Here is a 27,879-nt window from a genome sequence, read left to right as displayed (position 1 = left end):
CAACTCTACTATTGGGTTTGCCAAAGTTTGTTTGCATTTTTCCATATTACTGAAAAACTCAAATGAGCTTTTTGGCCAACCCAATGTTAATGAAGTTATTTTGTAAATACCTAACTCTCCATATTCCTCTGGCTTCTGCTCATCTTCCTTCTGCCAGAAAGGAGGAGCTGGCAATCACCTGTGATGTAATGCGGCTGATATAGCAAAAGATTCCTCTTTCCACATTCTCACAACGTGTGTAACATGTTTTTAAGGGCCTCTGCAAAGTAAAAACTTAATTGCCGACTGATTACCATAAATTAGTTCACAATAATAGCAGGTGTCATCTATCCATATTTAACTTTATGCAGAGTACATCATGAGAAACGCTAGGCTGGAAGAAGCACAAGCTGGAATCAAGATTGCTGAGAGAAATATCAATAAGCTCAGATATGCAGATGACACCACCCTTATGGCAGAAAGTGAAGAGGAGCTAAAGAACTGCTTGAGTGAAAGTGGAGAGTGAAAACGTTGGCTTAAAGCTCAACATTCAGAAAACTAAGATAATGGCAGCCGGTCCCATCACTTCATGGGAAATAGATGGGGAAACAGTGGAAACAGTGGCTGACTTTATTTTGGGGAGCTCCAAATCACTGCAGGTGGTGACTGCAGTCATGCAATTAAAAGACTCTTGTTCCTTGGAAGAAAAGCTATGAACAACCTAGATAGCATATTAAAAAGCAGAGACATTACTTTGTCAACAAAGGTCCATCTAGTCAAGGCTATGGTTTTTCTAATAGTCATGTATGGATGTGAGAGTTGGATTATAAAGAAAGCTGAGTGCTGAAGAATTGATGCTTTTGAACTGTGGTGTTGGAGAAGACTCTTGAGAGTCCCTTGGGCTGCAAGGAGATCCAACCAGTCCATCCTAAAGGAGATCAGTCCTGGGTGTTCTTTGGAAGGAATGATGCTAAAGCTGAAACTCCAGTACTTTGGCCACCTCATGCGAAGAGTTGACTTATTGGAAAAGACTCTGATGCTGGGAGGGATTGGGGGCAGGAGGAGAAGGGGCCAACAGAGGATGAAATGGTTGGATGGCACCACTGACTCAATGGACATGAGTTTGGGTAAACTCTGGGAATTGATGATGGACAGGGAGGACTGGCACGCTGCAGTCCATGGGTTCACAAAGACTCGGACAAGACTGAGCGACTGAACTGAACTGAACTGAACTGATCATCTATCCAGCACTTACTACAGTGCACTCTGTGTACTAAGATAATTTTACTTATGAGACAGGCACTATTATAGTCCATTTTAAGTTTTTAATAGACTTTTAAAATTATGTTTATTGCTTTGTGGCTGCACTAGGTCTTTGGTGCTGCGGGAGGACTTCCTCTCATTGCAGCTCGTGGAGGCTGCCCTTCGTTGTGGGGTGTGGGCTTCTCATCGTGGCAGATGGGCTTGTTGAGGAGTATGGGCCTCAGGGTACACGGGCTTCAGCAGTTGTAGCTCATAGGCTCAGAGCGTAGGTTGAGGCACATGAGATCCTCCTGGGACAGGGGTAGAACTTGTGCCCCTTGCGTTGGCAGGAGGATACCCAACCACTGGACCACCAGGGAAGTGCTAAAGTCACATTTTAAAGATGAAGGAAAGTGAGAGCCTAACTCAGGACAAGCCACACAGCTGGCAAGGGGCAGAGCTGTGCCCTAGAGGCAGGATTAGTTGAGTAGGATGCCTACGATCCTTCCATAATCAAGTACCACTGTCAGCGACACTTGATCAGGTCAAGATTCTAAGGGACTTTTTTTTTTTAAAAAAGGGAATAAGAAGAATTTTTAAAATACCAGTGCCAAAATGCCAGGGGGATCTTTATCTAAGGAAAATAGGAGAAAAGAAACATTAGAATCCAAGAGAGCGGTGTTGGTTTAGGGGAAACACTGCAGCCAGTGACCCCTGGATCCTACTGCTTCTTGCATTATCATCTTGTTGCTCAAGCTGATGAACTCCATCAACAGAGAAATGGACAATAAATAAAAATCAAATTGGCAATTAGTAAAACTTTTGCTGTGGAAACTGGCTAAAATTTTGGGGAAAAAATTAAGTTTGCGATTGTAGGGAGACTAAGCAAGAATTGGCAAGGCACACAAGCAGAGTTTGTTCTCCATTGCTGCCTACATACAGTTTCTGAATTAAAAAAAAAAAAAAAGAAAGAAAATTTTCAACTTTCAGTACAAGTTAGCAATGTCTCATAATCTCCTGGCATTACTGGGATAGGACATTATTGTTAATTTTTCATATGAAACTGTTACCGGAGAACTGCCTGAGAAGTTACTCAAAAGTTACTGGGGAAGAAAAAGAGAAGGAAAGAAAGGCAGTCCATCGGAATAAAACCTCTAGAAGAGAAGGACTCACATTCAAAGAGTCAATAATAAAAACTCAGTTCTACACATGGAGTGAAACGCTGCCTCCTTAATCGATATTAGGAATAGCACGGTTGGTACAGGTTTCTAAGAAGTTAGAAGAAGACATGCATTTACAGAATGCCTTCTATGTGCCCAGCCAAATGCCCACATTATATTATTGAGCCATGGTGGGAATCTAATAAAGTCAATAGCATCCTTTAGAATAAAGGAAAGGCCATAGAGCTAAGCTGAAGCCATGTTATTTTGATTTTTACAAGTTTGTCTTATTTACTCTTTCTTATACTAGAGTTTTGCACAACCCGAATAAGAATTCATCCTCCCTGTATCATCCAGAATCCCAAGATGAACAAATCGCATCTTGGTACCAGTAACAGTAAAACTCAAAGAGGAATTTTCTGTTCCTTTGAGCAAAGGTATAAGGCAATGGCACCCCACTCCAGTACTCTTGCCTGGAAAATCCCATGGATGGGGTCGCTGGGAGTTGGACACGACTGAGCGACTTCACTTTCACTTTTCACTTTCATGCGTTGGAGAAGGAAATGGCAACCCACTTCAGTGTTCTTGCCTGGAGAATCCCAGGGATGGGGGAGCCTGGTGGGCCGCCATCTATGGGGTCACACAGAGTTAGACACGACTGAAGCGACTTAGCAGCAGCAGCAGCATTGTTTCAAACAAACTGCCAAACTTGCTCTCAAAGTGGAGGGGTGAGTGAGCAGGTGGTAGGGCAGGGGCAAGCAGCAGGCTTGCTAAGGTTATGACAACTACACCAGAAAGTGGTATCCATGTACCCTCCATGCCCAACAATTTATGAAGTCATCTGCTTTGTTTTCTATTTCTTTATTTGTATGCATCTTTTTCACTGCAATAGATTTTTTAATTCAGAGGCATGGGGTGGGCAGGAACTCTGTTTTTGTTCCTTTAATACTTCCTCTTCTGTAGCCACAGCATCTGGGACAGTGACTGACATAGAGAATGAGTTTGAAACACAACTGAACTCTAACCTCACGCAAATCCTTCATTGCCTAGAAATTCAGAAACCACTCATATTCATTAGAATTTTAAAACTGAAGCAGGGGAACTTCCCTGGTAGTTCAGTGGCTAAAACTCCATGCTCCCCATGCAGGGGGCTCAGTTTGATCCCTGGCCAGGGATCTAGATCCCACATGCCACAGCTAAAGATCCCACATGCTGAAACTAAGACCCAATGCAGTCAAATAAATAAAAATAAGACAAAATACTTTTTGAAAAACCACTCAAGCAATAAAATACTGTGACCACTTTATGTACAGATTGCCAGGCTATTTGTCAGCCTCTGCTAGCAATGTATCTCAGTTAACCCAGAACGCATTGCTGCTGCTGCTGCTGCTGCTAAGTCGCTTCAGTCGTGTCCGACTCTGTGTGACCCCATGGACTGCAGCCCACTAGGCTCCCCCATCCCAGGGATTCTCCAGGCAAGAACACTGGAGTGGGTTGCCATTTCCTTCTCCAGTGCAAGAAAGTGAAAAGTGAAAGTGAAGTTGCTCAGTTGTGTCTGCCTCTTAGCGACGCCATGGACTGCAGCCCACCAGGCTCCTCCGTCCATGGGATTCTCCAGGCAAGAGTGCTGGAGTGGGGTGCCATTGCCTTCTCTGCCAGAATGCACTACCTCTCTCAAACTAGTTCTATAGTCATAACTTTTTAATAAGATTAAATATGGCATCCCTGGGCTTCCCAGGTGGTGCTACTGGTAAGAATCCACCTGCCAGTGCAGGTAGACTTAAGAGACACGGGTTCGATCCCTGGGTCAGGAAGATCCCCTAGAAGAGGGCATGGCAACCCACTCCAGTATTCTTGCCTGAAGAGTCCCATGGACAGAGGAGCCTGGCAGCCTACAGTCCATGGGGCTGTAAAGAATCAAGCACAACTGAAGCAACTTAGCACACACAAACTTTTCCCTATAAAATATTTTCAGACAGTTGTTTTTTTTTTTTTTTTCTTGTGGGTTAACAGTGGCAAGAGATTTGCCTACTGATGGTATGAAGCTGACTCGCTCAATCTGCAGAAGTTTGTTATAAAGACAAGCGCAACTGTGAATGATTTGGGGGGATTGGAGTTAGAAATAAAACAAACATAGTTTTACATTTGGGTTAAAATGTATGTGATGAAGAAATGTTATAATTAATAAAAATTTAGTGAAAACTAGATCTCAGAAGTGGAGGTGACCAGGCCAGCATGACAACCTAAGGTCACTTTCTCCACCTCTCCAAAGACTGCTCTTAAAAAAAAAAAAGAAATTAATTAGCTTATCTGAGTGTGCCCAGTCTTAGTTGTGGCATGCAGGATCTTTAGCTGCAGCATTTGAATTTTCACTTGTGGCATGTAGGATTCAGTTCCTGACCAAGGCTTGAACTCAGGCCCCCTGCATCGGGAGCATGGAGTCTTAGCCACTGGACCACCAGGGAAGTCCTTCCAAAGACTGTCCTAGCTTACTAAGACATTGATTCCAATCTTTTTCCCATCAAGAAGGGAAGATTTGTTTAAAAAGTCAATATACAAGTGGCGTATCTTAGGCTTTCATATATGTTAATATCAATTAATCCTTGCACTAATCTTATGAAGTAACACGGTCTATTTTATACATAAGAAAACAGAGACCCAAGAAAACCAAGTCATTTGTGTAAGATCCTGGTCAATAAATGACCCAATGGAAAAAGCCATCTGTGTCCTTTTCTGGTCCCCTGCCCTCACCGCTGGGCTTCTCAGGTGATGCTTGTGGTAAAGAACCTGCCTGCCAATGTAGGAGACAGAAGGACGTGGGTTTGATCCCTGGTTCAGGAAGATGCCCTGAAGGAGGGCATGGCATTTCACTCCAGTATTCTCAGCTGGAGAACCCCATGGACCAAGGAACCTGGCGGGCTACGGTCCAGAGTTACAGAGAGTTGAATGTTACTGAAGTGACTTAGCATACACGCACCCTCATTATTGGATACCTATTTGCTCATGACTCGGGCTATTCATTAGACTTAGGACTGCAAATGGTGGTTATATAGCAGCTGATCATTGAAGGACCATTTGGAGCATGTGAATGAGCTGACCAAAAAAAAGAAAAAATTTGATCTAAATATTCCTGGATATACTTTTGAAGCAAAGTAATTAGACTCTTCTGTGTAGACTGTCTCCAGTAGTTTCAACATCTCATGTTAAAAAGCTAACATCTGTACTCACTTCTATAGAGCTACACAGAAGCCAGCATCCCCCCAGAGGCACTCATGTGTGTCGATGTGATCATAAAATCAATAAATGCCACTATTCCTCAGTCATTAGACTACATTAAGATATCCAACTAGACAGAGAAAATCATATTTATGAATCTTAGATTCATGTACTAGTCTGAATTTGCCATCAAACATTACAATCAGGCATTCTTAATATACGTTTTCTGGTGAGCAGATGTCTTTAATTCATTTGAAATTTGATGAAAAAGAAAAGGAAGAGCCTTGCGTTTTTACCAGACACCATTACGTTGAGTTGTCATAGAAGCAAGTGTCTCAGCAGAAGATCACTTTCGTCTCAAAATGATTATAGGAAAGTGTTTTGGCCATTAAACAGAATGAGTTATGATAAATGCTTATGAAAATATATATGTAAATCATGATCTCTAGCCAGTGATTTAAAAGTACTGAATGAAGTGATCTTCTAAAGCATCCTTCCATGCCAAAAAATAAATGAGCACAATGCACTTCTTATAAAGCAAATGTATGAACATTCATCACTTACCCTAAAGAAAAGAGTGTGTAATTACTCTCAATATTATGTTGTCTGCTTTGCAAAAGATCCATCTTAACATTAGGCTTCTGGAGTTACTAGTAGATTACTTACTATTATGCAGAAGCAATGCAGCTAGTTGTATTTGCATGTGCTTTGCAATGATATTACTAGGTAGTATGTATAAAGGATGAGAGGAATGTTTTTTTTACTGCCTTCTCTCCTCCTGTCCTCCCCACTGAGAGAAGAGTTGAAAAGGAGTCTAAGGATCACATTGATTGATGTCTAAGAAATAGTGGGAGTGGATTACAAATAACCAATCCTTTAATAGGCTACCCAATAAGTTCTCTTAGTACAGAGGTTTCATTAATATCTTGACATGGTTCTGGTGTATTTCCTCTGTTCTGTTGTTCCATTTTTAATGTCAGCATGTCAGGACATTCAAACAAATTCATATTCAACTCATGAAAGCTTTTAATGCTTATTGCTATACCTCATTGCAAATAAGATCTAGACAATGAATACTGGCAAGAGGTACTAGAGAGTAAAAATTATACGTTTTTAAGTTTTGGTGTGCTAGGCTGAATGGTTAGATATGTAAGATAAAATCAAAATAGAAACACGACTTTCTAAAGAATATAATGAAGATATAAATAAGACTGTTTAAAAACGTGTTTGATCGCTACCAGCATTTGATGGCTATCCACAGAGACTGCTAGCAGACATCCACATTGATCTGTGTTGGGAATAAGACAGTTTTTGTAGATAAAAACATGCCATTTACTTTCAATAAGTGTCTTTTCCATTAGATTTAACTCTAGGGCAGAAGAATGAGTCCTTGTCAGAGGAACTGGACCAGAAATAAAAACTTAACCTGGCACTTATACTTCTTACATGACAGATGAAAGGAGATTCTGTAAATCACAAGTGTCAAGAATTAAGACATTTTGTTTGGTTTTGTTTTTCCTTTTGGGTATTTCTGTAGGACTTTTGGACTTTTCTTCCCTAGATGAGTGAAAATAAAGAACCACTAAATAAGTGATTGCCTATTATGAAGAACTGCTGGACTGGTATTGCCAGAAACCCACAAACATGTCATGAAAGAGAAGTACCAGGGGCGGGTGTGATCGTTTCTGAACAGCAGAGCAGGCAGAGAGGGCACATTTCAGCCATATTTAGGGCCAAACTCATGAGGTGAGAAAGTCATAGTCCTCATGTCAAGGGCAGCTGTTTGGGGCAGAGATACAGACCCTAACCATCAGGTCCATTTTCTCCTTTGTCCTCTTGTGACTGAGAAGACTTGATCTAAATACAAGAGAAAACTTTTGCTCTGCAAAACACTAATAGGAACTTATGGATCAAGATTAATGCTTTATTCTCTCACGTTTTGAGGGAAGTGTTAACACAAGATTCTGATGTCAAACTATGACTGGCATATTTGTGTAATCTCTCTTCCTGCCTGCAATTCTGTAGAATTAGACGTGCCTTTCAAACCACAAGATAATAGCACACCTCTGGCAGATTGTATTTTCTGGTACCTAATCCTCTGAAAGTGAGAAAGTGAAAGCGGCAGTTGCTCAGTCACTTCTGACTCTTTGCGACCCCATGGATCCTGGAGAGCCAGCCAGGATCCTCTTCCACGGAATTCTCCAAGCAAGAATACTGGAGTGAGCTGGCATTCCCTTCCCCAGAGTCTCCTGGGTCTGAAGGGAATTGAACCTGGGTCTCCTGCATTGCAGGCAGATCTTTATCATCTGAGTTATTGGGGAAGGCCACCTAATACTCTATACATATATAAATCTTGCTAAACTTTGCACATTAAGAATATAGAAACTCTTTAAAGTAGATGCTAATTCTGAAATTTAAAATAAAAATAATCCCATGCTTTTGGATTGATAAATAAGATACTTGGTTTAATGAGTTATAGTGATGCAAAAATACCTAAAGAACATCAATTTTTGGTCAGTGTTCACATGGTAAAATTGGCCCAGATACTTAAACTGTAGCAAAGAGGCAGAAAAGTATACATAAAGTTTAATGGCAGGGCATGAAAGTAAAAGTGTTTAGACAAGACACAAACATAAAATTCAAGTATTGGTATGGGAAGTACAGAAACTGAAAGATGATTCTGACCTTTTAACCTTTGTGATGAGGATACCACTAGCTCGTGGCAATGACTTTCAAAACTCTTTTGGTGATGTGAATAGAGACGATTTGGCACTCGAATATTGTCAAAGCTGAGCTATACTTATATATATATATATATATATATATATATATATATATATATATATATATATATATCCAATTTCAGGGATATAGCAAGGGACTTCCCTGGTGATCCAGTGCTTAAAAATCCACCTTCCAATGCAGGGGCACAGGTTCAATCACTGTTTGGAGAAATAAGGTCCCTCATCCTGCGGAGCAACCAAGCATCATCACTGGAGAGAAGCCCGCGAGCTGCAATGAAAGATCCTCAGGACACAGCGGAGATCCTGAATGTAGCAACCAGGACCTGACACAGCCAAATAAATAAAAATTTAGAAATGACATGGCAGAAGAATCAGCTCATTAAAGAGTCCTCGGAGGTGAAAGGCAATTTGAATCAAAATGTAAAACAACAACAACAACAGAGACCCCCACTTATGTCATGTTATTTCCCCTTAAACGTCGCTTATATTGCTCTCTATATAGTGAGAGATGTGAAAATAGCACTCATACTCCCAAATGCACCATAAAAGCAGCATATTAAGCAAAGAATCTTATTTCTTTTGGGTGACTAGTGTCTAGATTATCAAAGAAGCAGTCATCTTGTACCACTTGCCTTTTGAGAGGTTCTTATAAAGATGTAACTTGCGGATGCAAAGATTGCTCTGTCATAAAAGTTATTTTCTGTCTCTTTCTTGGCCTGACAACCCAGAAAATAAAATCATTTGCATACTGTTTCCTCACAAGGTAAGCAATCAAGTTAATCAGGACGTGTAAACAAACTCTATTGAGGGTTCCATTTTGCCCCTGTGGGATAAACCTGGTATATATTCCACTCTGCTTCCTCGGTAGAATTTCCCTAATGAAATGTTGTAAAACTCATAAACCTTCAACTCTCGCCCTATGAATAAAATTAAACCCCTGGGAATACCTACTGCTTTTTTGTACTAGCCTGACTTTAAATATTCAAAATGTATGGGTCATAAAATTAAGCTCAAGGCTATGTTTTCACATATGTTAATCTGTGTATTTTAAAACCATTAAGAAAAAAAAGAGTCCTAAATAATTTCTACGTAAATCCATCTCTGTAGTCATGGGGAGCATAGAAGCAATGAAAAAACAAGATATCAGTCCTCCTTCAAAATGATGCCTTTTGCTCTAAGACAAGAAGAATATCCAGGGGACATTCTAATAAATAAGTTTAAATTCCTAAAGCAATCTATCCCTTAAAAAATATTATTTTGCCCAAACCCACAAACTCTTGAGAAAAGCAGGAAACCAATATAATATAAACAAACAGATAAGCTCTAGGAACTGCGGGACAGGGTTCTTAGAATAGAGTTGTGAGTCTCCCCAATACCAAGACTGGATCATGAGCTCCTCTTCACAAATTCTCAGTTCTCTGATTTCTTCCTATAAATCTTCATCAAGAAACATTCTGTGGCTTTCTGTGCCTGACTTGACTGTCTCCATCTACTCACACGGGAAAATGTTAATATATCAAACTAAACATTAAATTTAAAATGTAGACATCTCTACTCTTCCAGAGCATATGCAGCTTTTTATTTTTTCTTTTTATTTTTTTAAAAGTTTTAATTTTTACTTTATTTTACTTTACAATACTGTATTGGTTTTGCCATACATTGACATGAATCCACCGCGAAAAGCAACACCATTTGGGAACTTCCCTGGTGGTCCAGTGGCTAAAACTCTATGCTTCCAATATAGGGGGCCCAGGTTCGATTCCTGGTCAGGGAACTAGATCCCACATGTCTCAGCTAAAGATTCCACAGGCTGCAACTAGAGATCCCACATGCAACAGCAAAGATCGAAGATCTTGCTGTGTGTATTACAACTAAGACCCAGTGCAGGTAATTTTTTTTTAAAGCATTACCATTTGAATATAGGAAAAGGTCCCTTCTGTATGTTCTTTACCAAACTGACCAAAGAACTCTTATCAACAAGAAGGCGTTATGCCCTCTGTCCTTAAAAATGGGGAAATAAAATAAATGCATATGATACCACTTAAGTATAATAGGAGGAGGGAGATGAAAAGAAAAAAAAAAAGTGAAGCCTGGAGAAACCACTTATTAAATAGAAAGATGGTTTTTGTTCTGGGAAAAGCACTGCATGACAATGGTGGAGCTGAGTAAAAACAAAATCCATCTGGATGTTCCATGAAACTGACTGTCATTGTTTTTTCTATTCCATGCAATTTTCTTGAGTACCGTAAAATAATAATGTGACTATTGGCTTCTATGGAAAGAAAATATTAAAATATCTATGATCTGGAAATGTTCTAATATGTATAATTATTAATCTACATTTTACATGCTTGACTTCAGTTCACAGAACTAATAAGCCCTTCAAGGCTAGTTGTCTCCACAACTGAGGAGGTAGCATATCATGTTATTTTTCACAGCTTTTTTCTAGCAAACCACAATTGTGAAAAATTAGTATTTTCCCTGTAGCCCAGAAAATGGGAATGCAAAGTTTGATAGCCTCATTTTTTTCCCTCAAATTGTTAGGGAAATCACTGGAACTGCCTACCATGGCCAGGCACCATAGTAAACACTTTTAGATCAGGTTGGAGAGAGATTTCTACTCTACTAGGCAAGTCTATGGGGCTTCCCTCACAGCTCAGCTGGTAAAGAATCTGCCTGCAATGCAGGAAACATGGGTTCAATTCCTGGGTCGGGAAGATGCAGGTCTATAACCACTCTCAGCTGGAAGTAGTTACAGAAGAAAGGGACCTCCAGGTCGACGTCCTAAATGAATTATGAGTGTGAAGTCTCTCAGGGCAAAGCTGTTTGGGGAAACACTGACTGTTAGGGGAAACATCGTCCGCCTTGACCAGGCACCATGATAACCACTTGTATGAGTTATCTTAAACAGGAGGTCCTAGTAAAGAATGTGGAACTAAAAAGTTACCACCAACTGGAAGAATTCAGGAAGGTCAAAGGTGAGAGAAGACTCCAGCTCATATATCCTACCAACCTCCTGGAATCCTCCTCACTGGAGTCCCTGTGGGCTGAGTGATGTGCACACCACTAGGAAGGACCTCGACTCAGAGTGATTAGCCAGAGACAGCCTGGAAACTAATCCCAACACCATAAAACCAAAGACTGCAAGCCACGTGGCAGAGCAGTCCTCCTGGGTTCCTTTACCCTGCTGCTATTTGCCCAGGCACCCCTTCCCAATAAAGTCTCTCATTGCTTTCTCACCATGGGTGTCTCCTTGGACAATTCGTTTTGGAATGTTAGATAAGAGCCCATTCTTGGCCCTTGCAACTCAATGGCAACGCAGCATCCCCGCAAAGCCTTTGTGCCTAATTACCAGTTGTTATTTGCCATTTATTTCTCAAAAATTAATTAGCTCAATGCCTGTATAATGAAGTAAAATGGGGATTAAGTTGAGATACTTCATGTCAGATAGAAAATGTTCTTTGTTTCACAAGTTTGAACTGAATCTGTATGTTGAAAGAAAAAGAATTCCTGTAGATAATAATGTTCAAATACCTAGATGACTTTGTCAAAGCTAACTAAATAACACAATGCATGTTGCCTATGGCCTGGATTCTTTGAAGAGTCTTCCCTTTTGATTATTTGCAGATGATCAGATGGCTTTAAATATCAGGAGCACACATTACATTCTAAAGGCACTGAATTAAACAGACAATTAACTGTTTGGGGGGCTTAGAAAAATCTTTTTGTTTTAGTGGCTTTAAAAATCACTTGTATTATCTGTAACCATGTCCTCAACTGACACAATTTATGAGATTCTGTGTAAAAGTATAATTGAGACCGGAAAAAGAAAAAAAAAAAATCAGACTCAAAAAGAAGCCATGGAGAAAGAAAATCCACAAAATATGCTGCAGTTTCACAATGTATGACCTCATTCTTTCCTAGTACTACATGGAATGCAAACAAAACCAATGATATATACTTGCAGAGGGGAACACCTAGGCAGAGCCTGCCGTTTTATCTCAGAGGAAAAAAGATAATTGCCATGTTTACTATGGACAGCAGGCACCTACTCCTGAAACAAAAGAATGTGTTCATTTCCCCTAAACCTTAGAATTCTGTTGCACAAAGAAATTGAAGGAAAAAATAAATAAACTGAAGAAACCGGGAGAAAAAAGCTAAAATTACAAATTCAGCTGTTTAAAGTTACATCCTATTATTTTGCAGTTTGTATGTACCGTGGAGGCTATGTAAGATGAAAGGAAGATATATAGGCAAATGTAAGCAATCATTGCTTTTATATTTAATTTATTACCTATCCTTTTTAATTTTTTTTACTTAAAATATTAGAGTTGTCTACAATATTCTATCCAAGCAGAATTATGTATACCAACCCACTCACAGACACACTGAACTTGCAAATATAGAAAGAAATATTTCTTGATATGTAGGGACTCAAGGAAATGATACCTTTATTGAGAGAAATGCAAACAGATTAAAATATGCTCTTTAAAGTACCAGAAATATAGTCAAGATGGGCAAAAGAGAGTTCAAAGCAAAAAAATCTCTTTTGTCTAAGTACCCGGAGAATGACTTAGGATGAGAGCCCTCAAGGATATGTACTAAATCCCAGCTGGCAATCACCTCTCAGCTCTGCCTGTCGGGGCCTGCCTCCACCTCCAAGGGAAGCTCCAGACAGGGAAAGCAGAGCCATCCAGCTCAAAGTTGGGTCCGCCAAGCACCTTTGGAAGGATTGTTGGTAAAGTACATCAGACAGAAAACCCACATTGGAAGTCTTTTAAAAAAAAAAAAAAAAGTCTTCCTGAGTCACCCAGCTGCAGAAGTAGGGCAATGGTAGCGGCGGTGGGGTAGTGGTGCAGAAGGTGGGGGTAAGGGGCAGTAACCACGTTCACTGAAAAGTGCCCAGAAATGTCAGTGGAGTTCTTACCAATATGAAGATGCAGGCAAGGCTTAGGTATGTCTTAAAATAATGCATGTGTGTGCTGAGTCACTCAGTCGTGTCCAGCTCTTTGTGATCCCATGGACTGTAGCCGGCCGGGCTCCTCTGTCCATGGGGATTCTCCAGGCAAGAATACCAGAGGGGATTGCCATTCCTTCCTCTAGGGGATCTTCCCAACCCAGGGATCGAACCCAGGTCTCTCGCATTGCAGGCAGATTCTTTAACATCTGAGCCACCGAGGAAGCCCAAATGATGCATACAAGCTGGTAAAGAAAGCTGACCTGACAAACCTAGGTTTTCCCTGGCTATTACGCCTGCTTGTTCAAGGTCAAGCCGGCGCTTCGTATGCCTGCTTTGTGAATGATTCCTTTTTAAATATCAATACCGCTTGATCTATCTGTCTTGTTATCTGTCTCTTTTCATGACTGAGATGGCTAAAATACTGGCTAAAGAGCAGTGGCAATGAATGCTTTTTCCTTTTTTAGAGGACGGAATGGAAAAAAAAAAAACCTAGGTTTTGTTCATGTGAACTCCCATGAAGAGGTGGGGGAATGGGGAACAAACTTGGAAAATAGGTTAAGTAGTTGAGTATTTTATCATATGTATAAAAAAAAACCACCTCATACCAAGCATAATAAAACTCCCTTTACCAAAAAAACCTAGAAGTTGTTTTTACCATTGAAAGATATAAACAGTTACATACATACACTAAAAGGAAAATTGGAGTCTAATAATATAAAACATGTAAAATAAAGAGAACTTGATTTGGGTTTCTCAAGAAACAGTAAGAAAAGGAAGTGTTATTCCTCAAATTACACAGAAATCAGCCTACTTTTCTCACTGTGTGTGTGTGTGTGTGTGTGTGTGTGTGTGTGTGTTCACGCGCATGCAAGCTCGTGCACGTGAACATGTGCATGATAAACCCTGCATGTTAGCTGCTTGAATTCTGGTCAACAGGTACACCTCTGTAAAATTTTCTGGTATCCTCTGATATCAGAAGCCATGTAGGATAAATATATTGAAATTTTGGATAAAAGGCAATATTTTAAAAATGCTACCCTATGATTAAAAAAAAAAACAGAAGGGAAAAATCATACTTGAAAAGAATATAATATAAGAATTTATGAGAAAAATGATTTTTTTAAGTGCCTTTATCCCGCAAACAGAAAATTAACAATGCATTCCAGGAAAAATGGTCATCCTACAACTCTGATATAATTTTATACGTAGTTAAGAAATCTACTAGAAGTGATCTTCTATCAGGCACAGTTTCATTTGATTATAAAAATACTTTAACCATATGGCAAAACTTCTTATCATAGAGATACTCAGAAAAATACATTGATTTACCTCACTTCACAGAACTCTATGCTTCTGAAAACGTCTATTTTAAAACATTACAGTGCATTCTAATACGGTGCTTAAAATTCTTCAGAGTGTCCAGAATAACAGAGAAAGGCAGCAGAGATAAAAATGTAAGCATTAGAACTCATTTTCCAGCAAAGAGTATTTCATTTATTTTTGAGTTTTACTTTGTATACTGCCCAGCAGGGCACACAACTATTAATATGTTCATTTGACATATTACTAAGCATATCTCTGAATGCACTGAGAAAATTCTATGTCACTTGCTATTCAAAACCGAAAACGAAAAGGACTTTGAACACATCGATGCAGATAACTGGCTTCGCATAAGAATATAGTTTGGGCTCCTTTTGTCTGCTACACCCCTCACTCCTTCCCTGGAACAAGGGGCTGTCTGCTTACAGGGGCACAGACATCCAGAGAGGAACAGCCTCCATCTGTGGTTGACAAGGAGACTGTCCAGCCAGCAGCCCTGGGGGCTGTCATTTTCCAAAACTGCTTAGTCATCCCTGTCTAGCCCTGGGATGCCCACGTATGGGCTGCTGAGAAGCCCTATCATGAAATGTTAATTTGGCTCTTAAAGATAACATGCTTTTAAGAAGCGATAAGAAAGAAAAGTTGAGCTGGGTTCAGACAGACTGTCTCTGTTCCCAAGTTCTGAAAATGCACTCCCAGAAATATTTTCTGTAGCCTTATCAGCAGCAGCATTCCTCAGCAATTCTGATGAAATAAAAATGCTCTCCCTTCAAGGAGGCAGGGGGGTGGGGTCTCTTTCCTCCTGTGCTTTTCTGGTCAGGAGTTCACACAGGAGACTTGGTAAGAAAGCCCGGCCTCCAGGCACGCCTCCTTCAACTTTAGGCTTCCCTGAAATGGTTCTTTCAGCCTTGCTCTCATCTGAGCCTTCCCTTACCAACTCCGCATCCCTCCCCTCTGCTGCAATTTGGCAGCACATTATGGCTGTCATCTTTATGAGACCTGGCATTCTAAATAAACTCACACTCCATCTCAGCATCCTCCCTTCTCTCATATATCTGCCTCGGAAAAATGTGATAACATTTGTTTTCAAAACTACTACTGGTGTGTGTGTGTGTGTGTGTGTGTATTTGCTTTGAAAATCAAGTCTTTGAAAAATGCTTTTGGGCCAAGCAAGTCACACTTGGGGAAACGCTGCAGTGAAGAGGGATCGCACCTAGCTACGAGCAGCAAACACACCATCTTGACATCTGCTGAGGTGTTATAAATAAAGCTGGTGAGTAAAAAGATGAAAGCAAAGCTGGATTCCTCCCCCTTCGGTCCTGGCCCCCACGCACAAAGAATCATCTTGACCGACCCTGTCCAGTCCGTATCTATTTGCCTCTTAGACAAAAGCAGTCAAGTGAACCGGGTATTGTCAACCCACAGTAGTAGTGATTCAAATCGTTCACTGCTTAGGATTTTACACTTTGCATAAGAAGGGTGATTCCTGGAGTATATCAGCCTTAAGGCAAATAGTGACACATTTTCATTCTTAGAATTATAGAAGGCATCAGTCCCCATTTTCCCCTCTTTTTTTTCCCTTCTTTTTCACCTGCCCTTTTTTTTTTTTTTTTTTTTTTTCTTCACATCTCTTAGCTTGTGGGATCTTAGTTCCCCAACCAGGGATTGAACCCAGACCTGGCAGTGAAAGCGTGGAGTTTTAACCACTGTACTGCCAGGGAATTACCCCCTACCTTGTGTTTTTAAACCCCATTTAGACATTCTGTTTGTGGGTAGGAGTGTCACAAAGCAACACTGATTATTTTAATAAGATACAAATATGAACTATGGTAGTCAACTGGTTAAGACACTGTGCTTCCAGTGCAGGTCAGGAAACCAAGGGCCCTCATGCTGCAGAACATGGCCAAAGAAACTTAACAAACAAACAAACAAACAGCTATGACAGAGATTAATTCAGTGCCCTTCTGCCCTTTTCACTTGTCTGTTGAAGCTAGCATTGTTTTTCAGTGGCTACATGGAATATTCTAGGAACTCACTCATGTCTAGTAGGCAAAAGGGAGGACATGCCTGCAGTTGCTTTGTGGTCCCAGCTTCTACTGTGGCAGACATCACCAAGTAACTGTGGTACCTTCACACTAAGTAAAGACAGAGCCTCAGCATCCTTCTTAACACAGCACTCCCAGCAACCATCAACTGTCAGCAATGAACCAGAACATCCAATTGCCTTCCTGATCTGGCCATCTGTCCTGAGAAGCGATGAGCTGGAGCAAGTTGTGGCTCGATCATCATGTGTCTATTTACTTTTATAGGAGGAGGCTGGTGAGGGGAGAAAGTTGAATAAAGCTCGCCTGTGTATCTTGGCATTCTTCTACTAATTTTGATGAGCATTAGAGAATTTAAGAAATCATGAGCTGAGTGTAGGATATGCAGAATGGCAATTAGACTGAGTAACATGTCATTTTCATTAAGTAAAGGAGAAGATAAACATATAAGCCTCCACAGTTATCATGTAAAGCCCTTGGGGAGCCTCATTAAATTAAGAAAAGTGTCAGAGGTCTAGCAATACGTATACTTCAATTCAGAATACATAATTAATTTCTAGGGTAATGAGCAATATTCTATATGTGAATAGGGCTTGGATGACACAGATGGATACATTTGGCAAAGCTCTTTGAATGACATACATAAGGTCAGTGTACTTCATTTTATGAAAGTTTCACTTCAAAAACAAAAAAAGAAAACAAGTATTGAATTCTAGTTAATGGTACACGTTTAGAATTAAAGTGTACTGCTGCTTGCAACTGACATCTTACTGAAAAAATAAGAGGGATTGATGATTGAATCAAGGAATGAGCATACAGTGAAACAATTGTAGTAAAAAAAAGTGTTATTACAATTGTTACCCAAGGTCAAAGAATAGTCAAATTCGTTTAGAGTCAGAAAGTACACTGGGAGATGCCAGGGGTCGGGACTGGGGAGGGGGGTGGGGGTCAGGGTTTCTTCACATATTTGGGTTTGGCTGTGCGGGGTGGATGGGGGTTACTCTCGTTGCGGTGCTGGGCTTCTCCCTGTGCTGGCTTCTCTTGCTGTGGAGCACGGCTCTGGGGTGCAGGGGCTCTGACAGTTGCAGCTCCAGGGCACAGGCTCAACAGCTGTGCTGCGTGGGCTCAGCTGTTCTGCAGCCTGGGTATCTTCCAGGATCAGAGATCAAACCTGTGTTGCCTGCCTTGGCAAGCAGGTTCTTTATCACGGAGCCACGAGCGAAACCCGGAGTTAGTGTTCAACGGGGCCAGAGTTTCAGTTCGGGAAGATGAAGACGTCAAGAGATGCATGATGGTGAGAGGTGCACACCAACATGAACGTACTCAGTGCCACTGAACTGTCCAGTTCAACACGGCTGCTGCTGCTGCTAAGTTGCTTCAGTCGTGTCTGACCCTGTGCGACCCCACAGACGGCAGACCCCACAGATTCTCCAGGCAAGAACACTGGAGTGGGTTGCCATTTCCTTCTCCATCAATATGGTTAAGACAGTATATCTTGTGTTATATGTCTTTTACCACAGTAAGAAAACGTTTAAAAATAAAATGAAAAATAGATTAACTGCAGATTCTAGACAGTGAGTTCACTGTAAACTGATTTCCACTTTTCTGTATAATTGAAAATTTTCACAATAAAATATGGGCAAAAACTACAATACATAACTTTTTTTGAGTATGGGATCCAGGTTTTCTTTCTTCTGCTTCTTTCTGATTAGAAGTAGCCCACTTTTCACCTGTACCTGAAATGTCTCGACTGTCTTCTAAAGAAGGACTGGAATGTACCTATGTAACTCTAGCCAGGGAGAAGAAGACAGACATGCTACCCAGACTCTGCTGTCCTTGTCACACCCAGAGCAATGAAAGCGGCCCACCCCAGTGCATCCTAACCCAGCACTTTTGATGGGCAAAGCACCACTCACATGCAAATCACCCACCTTGATTAGAACACTGCACACATTGTTTTGCTCATCTTTGTCTGAGAGAGCATTGACGCTGACTTGCCAGACCATGGTTGATACACCGCTGCTCTGTCAAACCTAGTCCAGAGATTTCGGGGCCTAAAGAGGGACACTGTGGGGCACACAGTATTCACACTTCAGGCTTGTGTAAAACAAGTGCAAAGAGCTCAGCGAACACCCATCATCACTGACAGAATGGAGACAACACCACGAGTGGCCCTTCGCCAGCGTTGATCAGCATCAAATTCACATGAAATGTTTCTAACAATCACCCCAGTTGAGTGGGTTGAGAGCAGCTGGACATGGCATGCTAAACAAGGGCATTTTTTTAACCAAGCAGAATTAAGAGCAGGATATTTAACCTGTTCTATTAATTCTCATAGCAATGTGTAAGCTAATAAGCCTAGCAATAATGTATAACCTTTGACCGAAAAAATTCATAGAGCTATCTTTTTTTTCCCCATTGCTCTAGTCTGACTTTGGGAACTACAAGTCCCACAGAGCAGGATGATATAATATGGTTGATGAGAATAAGTGGGCACACTACTGTATGCTTCAAAGGGTCACTGCTCAGCCTATGAGTCCATACTTTTTAATTTCCTTGTACAAACAGGGAACTGAAAACTGGGAAAATCCATTTGGCTGGTCTGAGCTGCAAATTAAATCCATGATTAAATTTAGGCAATTACATCTCCAGGTTGTTTCCATTTAAACATATTAAATACATTTGAATAAGCTTCTTAATCATGATCTTGGCAATCTATTGTAGGGCAAAATGGACTCTAATAAATACTATTACGAGGCTTGCTGACAAATAAAAAAATGGAAGGATCCTGCAAGAAATATTTTAGCACACAAAAAGTGGAAGGATCCTGCAAGAAATATTTTAGCACACAACTCTTGGTGTGTGCTGCCAAGAGGTTGGGGAGAGGGGGGAGGGAACAACACTTGAAGAAAATAAATACGTGGGTTCTTAAACAGCAAAGAGCAATCAAATTCAGCAATTCCCAAATTTTAGCATGCTTAAGAACCAGCAAAGGGCTTGTTAAAAAGCAGCATCCTCGGACTCCAGCCCTAGAGACACTGATTGAGGCCTGGGCAGTGCCCATGAACCTGTATTTCTCACCAGCTCCTGGGCGATGCTGATGCTGTGACCAGGAGACCACTTGGAGCAGAGCTTAATGTGCGTAAGCACAGCGAAGGGGCTGCTAGAAAGTTCAGGGAATACCGTAAGGTCAGCGTAAATCATTTGTCCAGGTTTTAGAGATCTACTTAGCAGCAGCAGCAGAGGGTGCCTTCACCCTCCCACCGAGCAGTCTGTGACTAACAGTTCTTGTGGAGGGTTGGGTCTCAGCAAAACAGGGAGGCAGGTGGCCCCCAGACTCCACTTTCCTCTCAGAGGTAATGTGAATTTCTTCCCACTTTAGGAACCTAGTGTCTTGTTGCCCTCTCCAGCAGCCATTCCCACGCTCCCCAGACCCCGAGGGGGTAACCCCTCACTGCCAAGGATGCCAGACCATGCTTTCACTGTTTGGAGTTTATCATCATGTAACCAAAGTCAATTTTCATCTGCCCCATAATCACTAGAGACAAAGAATCTCATTTGGTTATTAATCCCATCTGTATCACAAGTGGTAGAGTATTAAATCTCACCTCTGACTTTCTTCTCTAAGCAAAATCCTATCAGCTTCTTGAGTGTCTGGTATAACCCCTAATGATATTTCTAAATCTCCTTTGAATCCTCTCAAAATTGACTGCAAGTAAGGACTTGAAAGCCAAGTTCTGATGTGATATATATTTTAAAATCCTTGTCTTTACCTCTCTCCCACCATCCCCAAGCCAGTAGAATACTTTCTATCAACCACAGCTGCAATGAATCACACACTGGCAGGGGAAGAACAGGAAAAGAGAACTTCCAAACGGACTTGAGAAGAGTTGAGCACACCGGAAGGATTGTTGTCTGTCCTGCATGGATGGATCACTGTCTATAGCCTGATGGTGCTTTTCTTTCTCTTTTAAATACTTTTTTGGCCATGCCACATGGCATGTGGGATATTTCTCAACCAGGATTGCACCCATGCTCCCTGCATTGGGAGCATACAGTCTTAATCACTGCACTGCCAGGGAAGTCCCAGTTGCTTTTCAGTAAGATAATAGTAACTTGCACTTCTATTTATTTTCACGGGTAATTTCAAATAGGTTACTTATTTGACCTTATTTTCCCTCATTGGAAGGAAGCAGAGATTCACAGTATTTTGGTTGTCTTCTGGGGTTTGGAGAGCTGGTGTGTGACAGACAGAAGCCTGGATCTATGTGGGCCTGACTTATACACTGGGGCTGGCCTACCTCCCACGCTAACCCAAGAGCATGACAGCTCTTACTGGATTACCCTTCACTGGATCTAATCCTCAAGAAAACCATCTCAGACTGCCTGTAGAAAAATGAGCATGTTTTCCAGAAAACCCAATAAAATGAAAAGAATAATAAAAAAAAAATCCAGGAAGCTGAGGCTATATAATAAGACTGGGAAAACACTAAAACTCTAGACAACAGATGTTGAGGCTTATCTGCCAAAAACTGAGAAATTTGGAATGAGAACTAGAATAGATGTTTCTGAAAATCAAGTCACAGATCTGGTGCACAGGCTTCAGGAAAATCCACCTAACAAAAGTATTCAAAAGGTTTAATTAAATATTTCTTTAGAAAATCAATAAAGACCTCCATAAACCTACATCAAAATGGAATACCAGTATTTTCAGAAAAATTTGATACAGAAAAAGGAATAACAAATAAATTTCAGGGAAAGAAAGAAAGAATCCTTGAGGCACTCATCCTCAAGAAATTTAGCGAGCAAGTAGGAAATCAGGGTTACTTAAGCAACACCAGCACTGGAAAAAAACGATGAAGCAAGCAAAAACGAAACAAAGAACTGCAGTGCGATGAGTTTTGAAGGGGAAAGTGACATGGATTTTATACCTGATGTACAGCTGTCATTTACATATGAAATTAAATATTTTCTTGTTTAGTTGCTAAGTCTTGTCCAATTCTTTGCAACCCCATGGGCTGTAGCCTGCCAAGCTCCTCTGTCCAGGGGATTCTCCAGGCAAGAATACTGGAGTGGGTTGCCATTTCCTACTCCAAGGAATCTTCCCAACCCAGGGATCAAACCCATGTCTTTTGCATTGGTAGGCAGGTTCTTAACCATCAAGCCACCTGGGAAGCCCCATATAAAATCTAAAGTCTGAAATACGCACAGACATTGAACTATAGCACTCACAATAGTTTCTCTAGAAACTACCAGTTTATGAAATTCAGAATATCTGATGTAGGTAAAAATGAAAATTCAAGAATTGCACAGCCATTATATAAAGTGATTGGAAATGAGTGCTAATCTTGTTTAAATGTAGACCTAAAACTGAATAATTTTGACTGTGTTATATAACAAAATGTAAATATTACAGAGCTAGATGGAAAAGCAACATGAATAAATAAATTTGGAAACTGGAGGAGAGAGGTAATCCTAGGCAAAATAAGTTTGCTAATTTACTTTTTCAAACTGTATAAATAACAGATATGTCTATATTATTTAATTTTAAAAAGCAATGCATACAAGAGCTAAAAAAACAGGAAAAATCTTCTGAATGATCAGAACAAACAGGAGAAACACCACCGCTACCACTAAAAATACATGATACAAAATAAACACAACAAAGACATTTAAAACAGGATACATAAGCATGAAGACGTATGTCAGCACTGAGACGTTCCACTGGAAAACAATGTCCTGGGGTAGGACTTGACTGAACAAAATGGGTTTCATATATAAGGAAGGTAGCAGGAGGGATGAATTCAGGCCTGTTTTCTAGGACTATCATAATGATATATTACAGATTGTATGGCTTAAACATAGGAATTGCATTGTTACAGAGGCTAAAAGTTCAAGATCAAGGTGTCAGCAGAGCTGGCTCTTCTTGAGGCCGCCGAAGGCAAACCTCCCTGCTTCTCTCCTGGCTCTCGGGAGAAGCTGGCAATCTTTGGTATTCCTTGGGTTTGTAGAATTATCAGTCCCGTCTCTGCCTTCATTTTCACATGCTGTTCCCCTGCGTGCATGGCTGCCTCCAAATACCCCCTTTTCATAAAAAAAAAAAAATCAGTCATATTGGATTAGGGACCTGTCCTTTTCCAAGTATGACCTCAGGCTGATGTAACCAATTATGCCTGCAACAACCCTACTCCCCAATAAGGGAATGTAAAGGCTATAATAGGAAGTTAGAATTTCAACATATAAATTTCAAAAGGACATAATCCAACTTATAATAAGGTCCCTTTCAGGCTTGTGTGCAGTTGGAAATATATTAAATACTATTTACTCTGAATGAAAGATTTTGGCCATTACCAGAGATCAAGGAGCAATTGCCAGCAGTGACTATATGGTCCGAAACTGGGAAAACAAAACAAAAACCCTGACAACTGGTGGGTTGAAGGGCCTTTTATAAGACCATGTAATCTGAAGCTTGGCAAAGAAAGTCTATGAAGAAAGTCTTCAGAAAGACAGTGAGACATGATACCATGAAGGCAACCTTGCCAGCTGAGTCCACGTGAAACAGGGCTGGATGGACGGAGACTAGTGCATCCAGCCAGCTCCAAGAAATCCATCCTTCTTCTTCGGCACACATGGTTTAAAAAGTAAAATCACTGGAGAGAGTGTGGGGAAATGGGAACCCTTTTACACTGTTGGTGGGAATGTAAATTGGTAAAGCCATTATGGAGAACAGTCCCTATTTTTTTTAGAAAAACTAAAAACAGAACTACCATATGATACAGTGATCTCACCCCTGGGCATACACTCAGAGAAAACCATAATTCCAAAAGATACACACACCTCAATGTTCACTGAAGCACTATTTATAATAGTGCCAGAATATGGAAGCAACCTAAATTTCCATCAACAGAGGACTGGATAAAGATATGGTATATATATGCAATGGACCATTACTCGGCCATAAAAAGGAATGAAACTGTGCCATTTGCAGAGAAATTGATGGATCTAGAGATTGTTACATAGAGTGAAGTAATTCAGAAAGAAAAACAAGTATTGTATACTAACGCATACATGTGAAATCTAGGAAAATGGCACAGATGAACTTATCTGCAAAGCAGAAATAGAGACAGACGTAGAGAATAAACGTATGGATACCGGGCAGTGGGGAGACATGGAGGGGGGACGGATTATGAGGTTGGAACTGACATATGCACGCTACTATGTGTAAATAGATAGGTAACTAACGCAGCACAGGAGCTCTGCTCGGTGCCCTGCGGTGACCTAAGCGAAAACGAAACCCCAAACGAGGGGGTATACGTGTATGTATGGCTGACTCACTTCACTGTACAGCAGAAACTAACAGCATTTTAAACCAACTAAACCCCAATAAGAAAATTTAAAACAAAGTAACACTGGAAAGGAAATAAAAAAAGCAGAAGAAAGTGGAAGGAGTGAAGAATAAAGAATCATGCTGAGGTTTAACAGATCACCCACAGCACCCTGGAAATGGTCTGTGAGTCAGGACCCTTCATACCCTAGTGAGACCTCTGTTCCTAAATTGTTAGTTTTTATCTACCAGCTGCTTCGGAATCCCACTTTGGTGGGGCCTAAGGGAAAACAGACTCAATGAACATGAGTCTGAGCAAACTCCAAGAGTTGGACGGGGAAGCCTGGTGTGCTGCAGTCCATGGGGTTGCAAAGAGTCGGATATGACTGAGTGACCGAACTAACCTACTAAGGGAAAATGACAGAAATAGTCCAAATGGTTGTGAATTGTGTGATTTTCCTGAAAGCAGAAAGGGTAACTACTGGGTCAGTCACTCCGGCGACCCCAGGGTCAGAGCATCTCCCCAAGCATGTGACCTGGGACAAGGCATTCAGACAGATAGCTTCCTGGGACTCACCCTGTCAACTCAAGCACAGCTCAAGGACGAGGGTGAAGAGAAGAGTGCCGGACAATATCCTAGGGTTAGGGTTAGGCTGTGTCCCTCGGAGCAGGGCTTGAGTAAAACATTCCCCTCATGTTTTACTGAGGGGCCAGTGCAAGGAAAGATAAGCAGGAGAGGAGACAGGGAGGAGCCGGCCACAGCTGTGGACTCAGGCAGAGTCCAGCCCCGGTCTCTTCCACTGAGGGCTCTGGAGCGTCTTCCACACCACTGGCTTGTCTCGCTTGAGCCCATCGGATGGCTTTACGTACACAGGTATCAGCTGGTCACAGAGTGCAGCAGGCAACCCCTTCAGCCCAGGGCAGTGCTCCAGAGAACGGGGCAGTCCTGAGCCAGCAGCAAGAAGCACTGCTGGCCACAAGGGGAGGGGGTCGTAGCCTAAGAGAGAGATGGAGAGCAGCCCACCGCGGAGCAGTCTCTTCTTCCAACACCATCTTTTGCTATAGCTGTGCCTTTACTTTATAATGAACACATTCTCAGATTTCCTGCCAAACCCTCAGTTCCCTAGCTGAAAATTATCTGAAAAAAATATCACATGCAAATGAATGCTGAGGGTCCCTGGAGTTCTGAATTCCGTGATGCCATGTGTTACAAATGATTTTTAGAGGTGGGTCCTCATGTCTGTGCAGGCCTTCCCTGCTGGTTCAGACAGTAAAGAGTCCACCTGCAATGCAGGAGACCTGAGTTCAATTCCTGGGTCAGGAAGATCCCCTGGGGAAGGGACTGGCTACTCACTCCTCTATTCTTGCCTGGAGAATTCTCATGGACAGGGAGCTGGTGGGTTATAGTCCATGGGGTTACAAAGAGTCGGACACGACTGAGCAACTAACACTTTCTTCCACATTTCATGTCTCTGCAGGGTATCTGCCCCCTTTCTTTCAGCTTCATGCCCCCATTTTGTGTATTACTCAGTATCCCAGATACTAGGACCTTGAAAACTACATTTCCCGGTCAGACTTTTCAGCTGTCTTCTGCTTAGGTCAGCCCAGGGGAGGTACCGGTGGGAGACTAAAGGAGTGGAGGAAGGAAAAGCAAACTTCCTCTTGGCTTCAGGAGGTGTCACCAGCGTTGGCAGGCAGCCACGTGTTCCAGCAACCTTCAGAAGTTCTAATTCAGCTGCTGGCTCCAGCACTATTGACGGAAATGGCATGACTGGCCGGCCTAGCCACAGCATCGGGCAGCTCGCACAGAGGGCTGTGTGGCCCTTTCAACAGTCGCGGAGTCTGCAAGGAGTGTTAGGGACCGGCGTGTGAGGGACCTCACATATGCTGATACCACTCCTGAGTTTTGTTTGGCCAGCCTGAGGAGTACCTTCAGTTTCTTTTAATTGTTAATCTCTGACTTACTATATCCTCCTCCTCAAATTCCTTCTCCAGCCCTTCTAACATTTTATAAGCAATTCCTGTATTAAAGGTTCTCATTCAGAAATACCTGGAGCGGTTTCTGTTTTACCTGTCTGATTACTGACAGATTCCCTATCCATGAAGAAAGTAATACGGTTTACAATGGAAATGACATCAGAGGTAGTTAGTTGCAGAGCTCAGAAACCAAAAAAAGCAAGTGACTTGCCAGATGGAGGGGGAAGCATCTGCTATCCTTATTCTAATCAGTTACTCCTTGCCCTATTTCTTAACTCAAAATTCACATGGACATCCATACAAGAGAATACTGGTTTTGCATTACAATTTTCATGAATATGACTTGCTATCTGTAGAGAATTACGGAAACTGTTCTATTTTATTTACATTCTTTCACTTTACAAACTACAATTTACCAACATGAATTTGATTTTATGCAGATAAAACTAAAACCAAGTATCAGGCAAGACCATGTCAAGGTGTGGATCCCCACCAAGACTGTCCCCAAGACACTTCAGAAGGCTTTCCTTCAGAGTCTTGCCAGTTAGAGTCTTCAGCATAATTCCCTCTATGAGAGAAGATGCATTTTGCATCTTTGTTGCCCCACCACACATAGGGTATTTTTTTTTCTTTTCCACTGTTATTATTACAGGATATTGAATCAGTGTATTATATATATTAAAAAGGCTCTATACATGTTGACCGAATAGGAACAATTGGCATTTCTCAAACTAGCTGCAGACCTAAACAGTGTGTGATAAACCAGAGACATCACTTTATTTACAAAGGTCCATCTAGTCAAAGCTATGGTTTTTCCAGTAGTCATGTACAGATGTGAGAGTTGGACTATAAAGAAGGCTGAGTGCCAACGAATTGATGCTTTTGAACTGTGGTACTGGAGAAGACTCCTGAGAGTCCCTTGGAAATCAAGGAGATCAAACCAGTCAATCCTAAAGTAAATCAACCCTGCTTATTCATTGGAAGGACTCATGCTGAAGCTCCAATACTTTGATCACTTGACGCAAATAGTGGACTCACTGAAAAAGACCCTGATGCTGGGAAAGATTGAGGTCGGGAGGAGGAGGGGATGACAGAGAATGAAATGGGTTGGATGGCATCTTTGACTCAATGGACGTGAGCTTGAGAAAACTCTGGGAGATAGTGAAGGATGGGGAAGTCTGGCGTGGTGCAGTCCATGGAAACTCTACAAAGAGTCAGACATGACTTAGTGACCAGACAGTAACAACAACAAACCAGATGCATCTGAATCACCTCAAGGACGTGAAAAAACGGAGTGATTGGGCTCTACACCCAGAGGCCTGGAATGAGGGCCTGAGAATTGACACTTCAGGTTCACAGGGATACTGATGCTGCTGGTCCAGGTATCACACTTTGGAACCCACTGGGATAGATTGTAGAATCCACTGAGAGTTAAATGCATCCAAGTGAAGGCTTCTTACCCAAGAAAAATGGGTATTTCCAGCCTATGTCAGTGCCAACCTGATAATAGGTAGAAGTTCTATTTTTCAAAACTATATTCCCTCACACACAGGTTGCCAGACCTCATTTATCACCCATATTTTCTACTTGCTATCTTTTTAATTTCTTTGGGAGTGAGGAGGGACAAGTATAATGTTTCCCAGAGTTTTCGAAGCAGGGGGTATGTTTGGTTAAATATTAAATGTTAATTTATGTGTTCAGATAATTTAAAAAACTGACTTACTGAGTACAAGATAGGGCAATAAAATCTCTCTCTCTCTCCCTCTCTCTTTTTTTTTTTTTCTTATTTGCTCTGTTAGTTGCCAGCAGGATAATCTCTTGTTTTAGTAGATTATTAAATTGGATAGGTCATTAGCGCTTAGGTGAAATTATTGAATTTCAGAGCTAAAGAATGTTTTGAGGGTTAATGAGTAGT

At 41.3% G+C, this 27,879-nt stretch overlaps 1 protein-coding gene and 1 non-coding gene across 11 annotated transcripts in view; one reads left to right on the top strand and one right to left on the bottom strand.

Annotated features, from left to right (window-relative positions):
* RBMS3 (RNA binding motif single stranded interacting protein 3) overlaps nucleotides 1–27,879 on the bottom strand; it is an 816,868-nt gene that overhangs the window by 354,989 nt on the left and 434,000 nt on the right. The window lies entirely within an intron of this gene.
* On the top strand, nucleotides 10,043–10,115 carry TRNAG-UCC (transfer RNA glycine (anticodon UCC)). Its single transcript has one exon. It is a non-coding gene; the product is annotated as a tRNA-Gly (tRNA).

The sequence above is a fragment of the Ovis aries genome, chromosome 19, assembly GCF_016772045.2.
Source record: "Ovis aries strain OAR_USU_Benz2616 breed Rambouillet chromosome 19, ARS-UI_Ramb_v3.0, whole genome shotgun sequence".
NCBI lineage: Eukaryota > Metazoa > Chordata > Mammalia > Artiodactyla > Bovidae > Ovis > Ovis aries.
Note: the sequence above shows the minus strand (reverse complement) of the source record. Positions and strands in the feature narration are given on the sequence as shown.